This window comes from Mus musculus, chromosome 1 (genome assembly GCF_000001635.26).
Source record: "Mus musculus strain C57BL/6J chromosome 1, GRCm38.p6 C57BL/6J".
In the NCBI taxonomy this organism is placed as follows: Eukaryota; Metazoa; Chordata; class Mammalia; order Rodentia; family Muridae; genus Mus; species Mus musculus.
The window spans coordinates 30976930-30989153 of NC_000067.6; the positions used below are offsets into that span (position 1 = coordinate 30976930).

Here is a 12224-nt window from a genome sequence, read left to right on the forward strand (position 1 = left end):
AAGAAGACTTGTTTATTTCTACATATATTTTTATTATGGCAAAGGTGAAAAATGCCACCTTAACAAAAGCAAGCACTACAATTTATCCACAAAATAACTCACTACAAAACCGGTGTATTTCAGAATTAAAAAAAGAAAGAAAGAAAGAGCGAAAGAAAGAGCTTTACATGGGTTTTAAAACAGGAGAAAAGAAAAAGAAAAAGAAGCAAAGGAGGAATCCACCATTGTCTGAAAGTTCCAGTAGCCAAGCCTTGGACTAGGTGTCACAGACCAGGCCTCTGGGTCCCATTCTTGTGCAGCTTTGCTCAGTTGTTTAGCTGGTGTCCATCATTTCCCAATAAGTATCCAGCTGGGCGTCCAACTCCTCTGCAGATAGCTGCGTTTGCTGCTGTTGCTGCTGCTGCTGCTTCTTTGAGTTACTGCTGGTTCCTCCTCTTCCCTGGCTGTCTCCAAGTGTCTCTCTTCTGGTGCCTCCACCACCATACCCTCCAGAGCCAGGGTTTCTTGGCATGCCGCCCCTGTTTCTGCTTTGTGCAGGTCTTGGTCGTGTATCAATCGTTGAGGTGACAAGCTGGATGTTCATAGGGTGGCCATCCAAAGGGACGCCATTGTACTCTCTCATAGCCTTCAGGGCATCTGCTTTCCTTTCAAAGTGCACATGTGCTGTCCCTAAACTTTGTCCAGAGCGATCATAGTGCACAGCAGATTTTCTCAACGTTCCAAATTCAGCAAAGAGTTTCTGAATATCAGCATCTGACACTCCGAAGTGCAGGTTTGACAGGAGCAGCTTCCCACCAGTATCCATGTGGTTTTCAGCCCTGAAGCTGCCAACGAAGTGGTCATGCTGCCCCTTGTCTGGAAGGTGTTTTGGTCTGCGGTATGGTGGCAGCCTGTTCCTGCCACTACGGGTGATGGCGGGCTTGTACCTCTTAGGCACAGTGCCTCGATTCACTCGGGAATCTGGCCTGTTGTGGCGTCCTTGCTGGATCTTGTTCAGCTTAATGATGTCTTCTAAAGACAGGCCCATTTTGTCAGCCATGGCGGGTGTGGATTTGGGTCCTGGATCCAGCTTACCTGATTTGAAAACAAAATTTTAATTTTTGTTGAAAGTGCATCTGTGGTTTCAGCATATTGCATCATTAGACAAGAGGGAAGAGTTCCTGAGAACTTGGTTAGGAAAACCAAGAAGTTTGAACTTAATCAGTATAAACCCACAAAGGTTTGAACTTAACCGGTATATGTAGGTGTAACTTCTATGAATTTTGCAAATGATAGAACTAGTTAAATAGCGTTCTGGTCTACTCAGAATGATTCCTACCCAAACTAAGTTCCTTAACACCACAGTTTCAAAAAAAAAATATTGTAAATATTGGAAGAAGCAAACCAGTGAGCTGAGCCCAGTCTCTGGGTGCCAGAGTCAGAGGAGAGAATAATTCTCCCATACAAGGCATTTGTTCTCTGCCTGCCTGCTACAGAAACACAATACCAAATACATCAGAGAGAATTTGAACAGAAAATAAAATAACACCAGTTTGTTCATGTCTACATAGGGAGATATTGTCAGAAACAAAATACAGTATAATAAAAACAAATGCTTTTAATCCCAGTCCCCAAGAAGCAGAGGCAGGAGAATCTTTCCAACTTCCATGATAGCCTGGCACACACAGCCAGCTCTAGACTCTCCAGGGTTTGCCTCTTAAGTCCTGATCTTCAGAAATAAATGACACTATGTGTACATTTTATCACAAGAAGATAAAACATGTTAGCAAACATAGTTAGAATGAAAACCACCAACCAAATTTCAAAAACTGAATTATTTAAAATCAAATGTATTTAGAGTTGAGTGTTATGTTTACGTCTTCGGAAAGAACTATTTCATAGCTCTGAAGAGATTGAACTCTCTTTGGAGATTTTCGGCTCCTAGAGACTAGTTGGTGTGGTTCACTTACCTCTTTGTGAAACCTTCTCTCTCAGGGCAGACTGCAGAGGAGAACCCTTTGTGCTCTTTGTAGCTGGCCTCAGCTCTCTCAAGTGTGCTGTCCAAGCCTCTCCAGACTCCTTTTATACTCCTAAGGACCTCCCACTCCCTAGATAAGCCTATCCTCTCTGATAATTGAATCTCTTTAAATCCCACAATTAATTACAATCCTTAAAGAGGCAGAATACTAAAGAAAGCAATGTTTACAACTGTTAAGAGATGCCAGAAGAACAGACTGGCTAATTCAGTGGAATACCCAATATTCAGACTAAAAGTTTCATTTTAAAATGACTTCAGGTTATCCCTCTTAACATGATTGAATCTATTTTGTTTTGTTTTGTTTTGTTTTGTTTTGATATATCTGTCCTTGAAAACTTTGTAGAGCAGAGAATGCCTCCAATGGAGAGATCTGCCTGCCTCTGCGTCCCAAGTGTTTGATGAACGGTTTTGACACCTAATGACTCAGTAAACAATTTCTAAACTTCTTCCAGTAGATAATAAAAACAAAAATAAAGAAAACAACAATCGAACAAATATCAAAGCCAAAAAAAATGGTCACAATATACAGGATTCTATGACTGCAACAGACAGGGTCACCAAGACTGTCCTTTAAAGGGGAGTCACACAGACAGACAACTGCTGTGTTTCTTGCTGGCCATCTAACCCAGGGCTGCACATGTGCCAAGCAAGTATTCTGCCACTGAGACTCACTCAGCGTCCTCTGAGAAGTATGTTGAGAAGGAGAATAAAATGTATGGATATTATATTAAAAGCAGGAAGGCATTGAGGTACAGGGACTTAGTGTTTAAGACATTAGGCCCAGCCATCAACTACTTTAGAATGAATCTCACTGGGCCCCATTCTGATTCATCTCAACCTCTTTTATGGTGGAGATCACAGAGAACATTTGGGTTGTTTTGTTTTGTTTTGTTTTGTTTTGTTTGGTTTGGTTTGGTTTTCCTTTCAGACCTTGTCACATTCTGAAGCCTAAAATGTGATACATAGCCCAGGTTGGCCTCCCTCAGAAACATAGATGTGCTTGCCTCCCTCTACTGAGTCCTCAGATAAAGCCCATGGGCCACTCCGCCCAGCTCAGAGAAATATTTTTGAAAGAAGCATCTTTCTCCTGAATCTTCAAAATGAAAGCCATCATCACTATATCAGCCAGGGTTCTCTAGAGAAGCAGAACTTACAGAATGAATCTCTACATATAGAAAGGGGATTTATTTGAATGACTTACAAGTTGTGGTCTGGCTATTCCAATGGTGTTCTATGGATGGAAAGTGTGTGAGTCCACAATCCACTCAGTTCCCAAGGCTGGAGGTCTCAACTGGTCTTCAGGAGAGATGCTGGGATGCCAGGGAAGGAATGGATTTGCAAGCAAGGTGGGAGCAAGCAGACAATTAGTAAACTGTTCCTCTTGTATGTCTTTATGTAGGCTTCCTGAAGAAGGTGTGGCCCACATTAGAGATTGGTTCTCTTTAGGCAAGATTCAGAGGAAAGATGTGTACCTGCCTGCCTCAGGATTTGTATTTGAGCTGGATCTCCCCATGTATCATTAAGCAAAAATCCCAAAGAGATGTGCCTTCTCTATTTAGCTTTTTGTTAATTCCACATGTAATCACATTGACAACCAGGAATAGCCATCATGGTCACTTTATCCCCATAGTTCATCTTCTCGTTTTCAGACATGGGGTGACCGTTTGTTCTGGACTCAAACTTCTGGACTAAGAGATTATCAGATTGTCTTAGCCCTCTAGATGTTGTTTGTTTGTTCTGGTCATGAGATGGTCTTCACTGTGAAACCGAGCTGGCCTGGAACACAGGGGTGGACCAGGTTGTCCAGGATCTACCAGAGGTCCTTATGCCTCTGAGAGAGTGGTATTAAAGGTCTGTGTCACCATGCCCAACCTGCAGCCTTCAGAGCAGCTGGAAATATGGGCACATAGCACTATATTTGTTGAAACAAATATTTTAACCTTTTTAAAATTGTATTGCCTCGTAAGACCCCCTTTTCTAAATAACAAACAAACACACACACACACATTCACATACATATGATATAAGGATATACAGGCCTCAGAATGTTCTCAAATATGATGCTAATATACATAAGAAACATATTATCTATTGAGAAGGTATAATAATTAAATGTTGCCTTTTGGTGTCTTTGGAATCCTGCACAGGAATGCTAATCTGTTTGCGAACTTGGAATATTGTAAGGGAAGCAATGTCATGATAATAATTCAAGGAGAGGTCAGAGTCGAAAGATTATAAACATTTCCCCTTTCTGAGACACCCCCAGTATTGTAATGTTGTGAAAAGAATAAGATTCTTTTCATGTGCTTTGACAAATTTTTTTTAGATATTTTCTTTATTTACCTTTCAAATTTTATACCCTTTCCTGATTTCCTCTCTGAAACCCTCCTATTCCATTACCCCTCCCCCTGCTCAGGGACCCACACAATCCTGCTTACCTGTTGTGCCATTCCCCTACACTTGGGCATTCAACCTCCTCAGGGTCAAGGGCCTCTCCTCCCATTGTTGACTGACAAGGCCACCCTCTACTACATATTCAGCTGGTGCCATGAGTCACTCCATGTCTTTTCTCTGGTTGGTAGTCTAGTTCATGGCATCTATGGGGACACTGGTTGTTTCATATTGTTGTTCCTACTATGAGGCTGCAAGCTCCTTCAACTCCTTTGGTCCTTTCTCTTGGTTCTCCATTGGGGACCCTGTGCTCAGTCCATTGCTTGGCTGAGAGCATCCACCTCTATATTTGATAGGCACTGGCAGAGGCCCTAACACTTGTTGGCATTCACAATAGGGTTTGGGTTTGGTGACTGTATATGGGATGGATCCCTAGGTGGGGCAGTCTCTGGATGGCCTTTCCTTCAGTCTCTGCTCCACACTATTTCTCTGGATCTCCTCCCATGACTATTTTGTTCCCCCTTCTAAGAAGGACTGAAGTATCCAAACTTTGTTCTTTGTTCTTTTTCAGCTCACATGGTCTGTAATTGTTTCTTGTCAATTCCATGTTTCTGGGCTAATATCTACTTATCAGTAAGTTCATTCCATGTGTGTACATTTATGAATGGGTGACCTCACTCAGAATTATATTTTATAGTTCCTTCCACTTGCATTAGAATTTCATGAATATATTCTTTTTTTTAAAGATTTATATACTATTATAAAGAAGTACACTGTAGTTGTCTTCAGACACACCAGATGAGGGTGTCAGATCTCATTACAGGTGGTTATGAGCCACCAATGCTTGCTGGGATTTGAATTCAGGCCCTTCAGAAGAGTAGTCAGTGCTCTTACCTGCTGAGCCATCTCACCAGCCAGAATTTGTTGTTCTTAAGAGCTGTGTAGTATTCCATTCGATAAATGCAGCACAGTTTCTGTATCCATTTCTCTGTTGACAGACATCTGGGTTCTTTCCAACTCCTGGCTATTATAAATAAGGATGGCATGAACAGAGTGGAGACTGTGTCCTTATTACATATTGGAGCATCTTCTGGGTATATGTCCAGGAGTGGTATTAGTGGGTCCTCAGGTAGTATTATCTCCAATTTTCTGAGGAACTGCCAAACTGATTTCCAGATTGGTTGTACTAGCTTGCAATCCCACCAGTAATGAAGGAGTAGTCCTCTTTCTCCACAACCTCTCCAGCCTCTGGTGTCACATGAGTTTTTGATCTTATCCATTCTGACTTCTGTGAGGTGCAATCTCAGGGTAGGTTTGATTGGCCTTTCCCTGATGACTAAAGATGTTGAACATTTCTTTAGATTCTTCTCAGAAATATGCTATTCCTCTGTGGTGAATTCTTTTTTTTTAAGCACTGTACTCCATTTTTAAATAGGCTCCTCTCGAGTCTATCTTCTGGAGTTCTTTGCTAATTGTTCCTTCTAAGTCTGTGACGAATTGACTTGGAATTTTGATGGGGATTGCATTGAATCTGTAGATTGCTTTGAACATAATGGCTATTTTTGCTATATTAATCCTGTCAATCCCTGAGCATGGGAGATCTCTCCATCTTCTCATTTGTTCCTTGAATTCTTTCTTCAGAGACTTGAAAATCATATCACAGAGATCTTTCACTTGCTTAGTTAGAGTCCCACCAAGGTATTTTATATTATTTGTGACTATAGTGAAGGGTGTTATTTCGCTAATTTCTTTCTCAGCCTGTTTATCCTTTGTGTTGAGGAAGGCCACTGATTTGTTTGAGTTAATTTTAAATCCAGCTACTTTGCTGAAGTTGTTTATCAGGTTTAGTAGTTCTCTGGTGGAGTTTTTTGGTGTCAATTATGTGTATTTACATATTATCTGCAAATAGTGATAGTTTGATTCTTCCTTTCCAATTTTTATCCCTTTGACCTCCTTTGCTTGTCTAATTTCTCCGTCCTGGACTTCAAGTACTATATTGAATAGGAAGGGAGAGGGTGCACAGCCATGTCTAGTCCCTGATTTTAGCGGGATTTCTTTTCCAAGTTTCTCTCCATGTAGGTTGATGTTGGCTACTGGTTTGCTGTATATTACTGTTACTATGTTAAGGTATGTGACTTGAATTCCTGATCTTTCCAAGACTTTTGTCATGTTGGATTTTGTCAAATGCATTCTGAGCATCTAATGAGATGATCATGTATCTTTTTTCTTTGTGTCTGTTTATGTAGGGGATTATATGGATGGATTCATGTGTGTTAAACCATCCCTGCATCCCTGAGATGAAGCCTACTTGAGAGTGATGAATGAGCCATTTGATGTGTTTTCGATTCAGTTGGCAAGAATTTTATAGATTATTTTTGAATTGCTATTCCAAAGGGAAATTGGTCTCAATTCTCTTTCTTTGTTAGGTCTATTTTCTTTTGTTATCAGAGCAATTGTGGCTTCATTGAACAAATTAGGTAGGGTTCCCTCTGTTCTCTTTTGTGCAATAGTTTGAAGAGTACTGGTATTAGGACCTTTTTGAAGGTCTGATAGAATTCTGCACTAAACCCATCTGGTCCTGGTCTTTTTGTGGTTGGGAGACATTTAGTGACTGCTTCTGTTTCTTGATGATTTTTGTGATTGTTTAGATGGTTTTTCTGATCCTGCTTTAGCTTTGGTATTTGGTATCTGTTGAGTTGTGTTGAGTAGAAGTTTTGGTAGTAGGTGATTTTGTGAGTTGCCACAGTTTCCGTTGTTATATTTTCCTTTTCATTTCTGATTTTATTAATTTGGATCCTGTCTCTGTGTCCTCTGGTTAGTCTGATTAACACTTTATGTATCTTGTTAATTTTCTCAAAGAACCAGCTCCTAATTTTGTGGATTCTTTGTATAGTTCTTTTTTTTTTTTTTTGTCTTGGTTGATTTCAGCCCTGAGTTTGATTATTTTTGCCTTCTCTTCCTCTTGGGTTTATTTGGTTCTTTTTTTCTAGAGCTTTCAGGTGTGCTGTTAAGCTGCTAGTATATGCTCTCTTCAGTTTCCTTTTGGAGACACTCAGAGGTAGAGCTATGAGTTTTCTTCTTAGCACTGCTTTCATTATGTCCCATAAGTTTGGGTATGTTGTACCTTCATTCCCATTACATTCTAAAAAGTCTTTTATTTCTTCCTTAACCAAGTTATTATTGAGTTATCATAGAGAATTGTTCATCTTCTATGTGTTTTTTTTTATTTCTGTTGTTTTTGTGGCTATTGAAGACGAACCTTTTCAGTAGTGATCTGATAGAAGCATGGGATTATATCAATTTTCTTCTTTTGAGGTCTGTGTTGTGGCCACTTAGTTCTGTAGAAGAGACCATGATGTGCCAGCAAGAAGGTATAGTCTTTTGATTTAGGATGAAATATTCTATAGATGTCTGTTAAATTCATTTGTCCATAAGTTCTGTTAGTTTCACTGTGTCTTTGTTCAGTTTGTGTTTCCCTGATCTGTCCAGTGATGAAAGTCGGGTGTTGAAGTCCCACACAACTATTGTTTGAGGTGCAATGTGTGCTTTGAGCTTCAGTAAAGTCTCTTTTATGAATGTGGGTGCCCTTGCATTTGGAGCATAGATGTTCAATATTGAGAGTCCTTCTAGGTAGATTTTTCCTGTGATGACTATGAAGTTTCTTTCCTGATTTTTTGATGACTTATGACTAAAGGTCGATTTTATCAGATATTAGAATGGCTACTCCAGCATCGTTCTTAGGATCATTTGCTTGGAAAAAATGTTCTCCAGCCTTTTACTCTGAGGTAGTGTCTGTCTTTGACATGGACTTTTTGTTTCCTATATGCAATAAAACGCTGGGACTTGTAGGTGTCTAGTCTGTTAGTTTATGTCTCTCTATTGTGGAATTGAATACATTGATGTTAATAGATATTAAGGATTAGTGATTTTTGCTTCCTGGTATTGTTGATGTTATTTTTGTGTTCTTGTGGTTGTCTTCCTATGCGTTTGTTTAAAGAAGATTACTGTCTTGCTTTTTCTCAGGTGTAGTTTTCCTCCTGTGTTGCATTTTTCATGTATTAACATTTGCAGAACTGTTTTTATGGAAAGAAAATGTGTAAATTTCATTTTGTCATGGAATCCTGGTATTTTCATCTATGGTAATTGAAGGGTTTTCTATGTGTATTAAGTAGGCCAGGCTGGCATTTATGTTCTCTTAGGGTCCGTATGAGATCGGCCCTGGACCTTCTAGCTTTCATAGTATCTGGTGAGAAGTCTGGTGTAATTATGATAGGTCTGCCTTCTTATGTTACTTGACCTCGTTTCCTGACTGCTTATTTTTTGTTTTGTTTTGTACATTGAGTGTTTTGATTATTAATTGAGAGATGGAATTTTTCTGGTCCAAACTATTTGGAGTTCTGTAGGCTTCTTGTATGGTCATGGCAGATCTCTTTCATTAGGTTAGGGAAATTTACTTCTATAGACTCAAAGAGACCCAGAGAGACCCAACTGTTTGAGAGTTACTCATTCACCACAAAAATCAGTCATCAACGATGTCTTATTACTTCATGACACAAGAACACTTGTTTATTTCTACACATATTTTTATTATGGCAAAGGTGAAAATGCCACCTTCACAAAAGCAACCACTACAATTTATCCACAAAATAACTCATTACAAAACAGGTGTATTTCAGAATTAGAAAAAAAAAAAAGAAAGAGAGAGACAGACACAGAGAGAGAGACAGAGAAAGAGCTTTACATGGGATTTAAAACAGGAGAAAAGTAAAAGAAAAAGAAGCAAAGGAGGAATCCACCATTGTCTGAAAGTTCCAGTAGCGAAGCCTTGGTCTAGGTGTCACAGACCAGACCTCTGGGTCCCATTCTTTTCCAGATTTGCTCAATTGTTTAGCTGGTGTCCATCCTTTCCCAATAAGTGTCCAGCTGGGCGTCCAACTCCTCTGCAGATAGCTGCTGCTGCTGCTGCTGCTGCTGCTGCTGTTGCTTTGAGTTCCTGCTGGTGCCTCTCCATCTTCCCTGCTTGCCTCCAAGTGTCCCTCTTCTGGTGCCTCCACCACCAAACCCTCCAGAGCCAGAGTTTCTTGTCATGTAGCCCCTGTTTCTGCTTTGTGCAGGTCTTGGTTGTGTATCAATCGTTGAGGTGACAAGCTAGATGTTCATAGGGCGGCCATCCAATAGGACACCATTGTACTCTCTCCTAGCCTTCAGGGCATCTGCTTTCCTTTCAAAGTGCACATGTGCTGTCCCTAAACTTTGTCCAGAGCGATCATAGTGCACAGCAGATTTTCTCAATGTTCCAAATTCAGCAAAGAGTTTCTGAATATCAGCATCTGACACTCCAAAGTGTAGGTTTGACAGGAGCAGCTTCCCACCAGTATCCATGTGGTTTCCAGCCCTGAAGCTGCCAAAGAAGAGGACATTCTGCCACTTGTCTGGAAGTTGTTTTGGTCTGTGGTATGGTGCCAGTCTCTTCCTGCTACTATGGGTGATGGCGGGCTTGTACCTCTTAGGCCCATCGCCTCGATTCACTCTGGAATAAGGCCTGTTGTGAAGTCCTTGCTGGATCTTCTTCAGCTCAATGATGTCTTCCAAAGACTTGCCCATTTTGTCAATCATGGCGGGCGTGGATTTGGGTCCTGGATCCAGTTTACCTGATTTGAAAACAATATTTTAAATTTTGTTGAAAGTGCATCTGTGGTTTCAGCATATTGCATCATTAGACAAGAGGGAAGAGTTCTTGAGAACTTGATTAGGAAAATCAAGAAGTTTGAACTTAATCAGTATAAACCCACAAAGGTGTGAACTTAACCGGTAAATGTAGGTGTAACTTCTCTCCATTTTGCAAATGATAGAACTAGTTAAATACTATTTTGGTCTACTCAGAATGATTCCTACCCAAACACAGTTCCTTAACACCACATGTTCAAAAAAGAAAAAAAAATTGCAAATATTGGAAGAAGCAAACCAATGAGCTGAGCCCATTCCTGGATGCCTGAGTCAGAGGAGAGAATTCTCCCATACAAGACATTTGTCCTCTGCCTGTCTGCTGTAGAAACACAATACCAAATACATCAGAAAGAATTTGAATAGAAAATAAAATTTAACCAGTGTGTTCAGGTTTGCATTGAGGGATATTGTCACAAACAAAATACAGTAAAAGAAAAACAAATGTTTTTAATCCCAGTCCTCAAGAAACAGAGGCAGGAGGATCTCTCCAACTTCCGTGATAGCCTGGCACACATAGCCAGCTCTGGACTCTCCAGGGTTTGCCTAGTAATTCCTGAACTTCAGAAATAAATGACACTATCTGTACATTTTTTCAAAGAAGATAAAACATGTTAACAATCATAGAATGAAAACCACCACCCAATTTCAAAAATTGAATTATTTAAAATCAAATGTACTTAGAAGTGAATGTTATGTCTAAGTCTTGGGAAAGTACTATTTCCTACCTCTGCAGACCTGGAAGCCTCTTAGGAGGCATTTGGCTCCTTGAGACTCCCTAGTTGGTGTGGTTCACTCACCTCTCTGTCAAACCTTCTCTCTCAGGGCAGACTGCAGAGGAGAACCCTTTGCTTTCTTTGTAGCTACCCTCAGCTCTCTCAAGCGTGCTGTTCAAGCCTCTCCAGACTCCTTTTATACTCCTAAGGACCTCCCCCTCTCTAGATAAGCCTGTTATCTCTAAAATGGAATCTTTCAAACGAGAAATCAACACAATCCAAGAGACACTACTAGAATAAGCAATGTTTGGAAATTGTAACATAGATGTCAAAAGAAAATACTGTGGGTAATCCAGTGTGATACCCACTACTCAGAATTAAAGCTTCATTTTTGAAAGCCTTCAAAGAGTTTATCTATCTTAACATAATTAAATCAGTTGGATTTGTAGGTTGGTTGGTTTTGTTTGTTTGCGATATCTGTCCTTGAACTCTTTATTGATGAGAGATGGCCTCCAACTGAGAGATCTGCCTGCCTCTGCTCCCCTAGTGTGAAAGGTTTTGACAGCTAATGGCCCAGTAAGCTGTTTCTAAACTTCTTCCATTATATAGGAAACACAAAAATACAGAAAAAACAATTGAACAAAAATTAAAGCCAAAAAATGTAAGAGTTCACAGTATTCTATGGCTGCAACTGACAGGGCAACAGAGACTGTCCTGTAGAAGAGAATCACAAAGACAGACAATAACTGTGTTTATTGCTGGACATCTAACCCAGGGCTGTACATGTGCCGAGCAATTACTCTGCCACTGAGGCACACTCAGAGCCCTCTGTGAATGCGTTTAAGTAAAAAAATAAAATGGATGGATTTTATATTAAAAGAAGGAAGGCATTGAGGTACAGGGACTTAGTTCTTAAGACATTGGGGTCAGCCATCAACTCCTTTAGAATGAATCTTATTGGGCCCCAGTTGTATTCAGCTCTCTGTCTTTGATGGTCAAAACAGAGAAAATTTTTGTTCTGTTTTGTTTTCCTTTAAGAACGTGTCAGGTTATGTAGCCTAGAACTTGATACATAGCCCAGTCTGGCCTCCCTGAGAATCATAGATGTGCTTGCCTCCCTCTACTGAGCACACAGATAAAGCCCATGGGCCACTCTGCCCAGCTCAGAGAAATATTTTTGAAATAAGTATCTTTGTTCTAAATCCTCTAAATGAAAACCATCACCATACATTAGTCAGGGTTCTCTAGAGAAGCAGAACTCACAAAATGAATCTCTACATATAGAAAGGGGAATTATTTGAATGACTTACAAGTTGTGGTCTGGCTATTCCAATGGCTTTCTATGGATAGAAAATTTGTGAATCCACAATCCACTC

The 12224-nt window shown here is 40.1% G+C and overlaps 2 pseudogenes; both read right to left on the reverse strand.

The window, feature by feature from the left end:
• Gm5698 (predicted gene 5698) lies at positions 317-1039 on the reverse strand (annotated as a pseudogene).
• On the reverse strand, positions 9239-10067 carry Gm9458 (annotated as a pseudogene).
• Positions 10068-12224: the final 2157 nt, after the last annotated feature.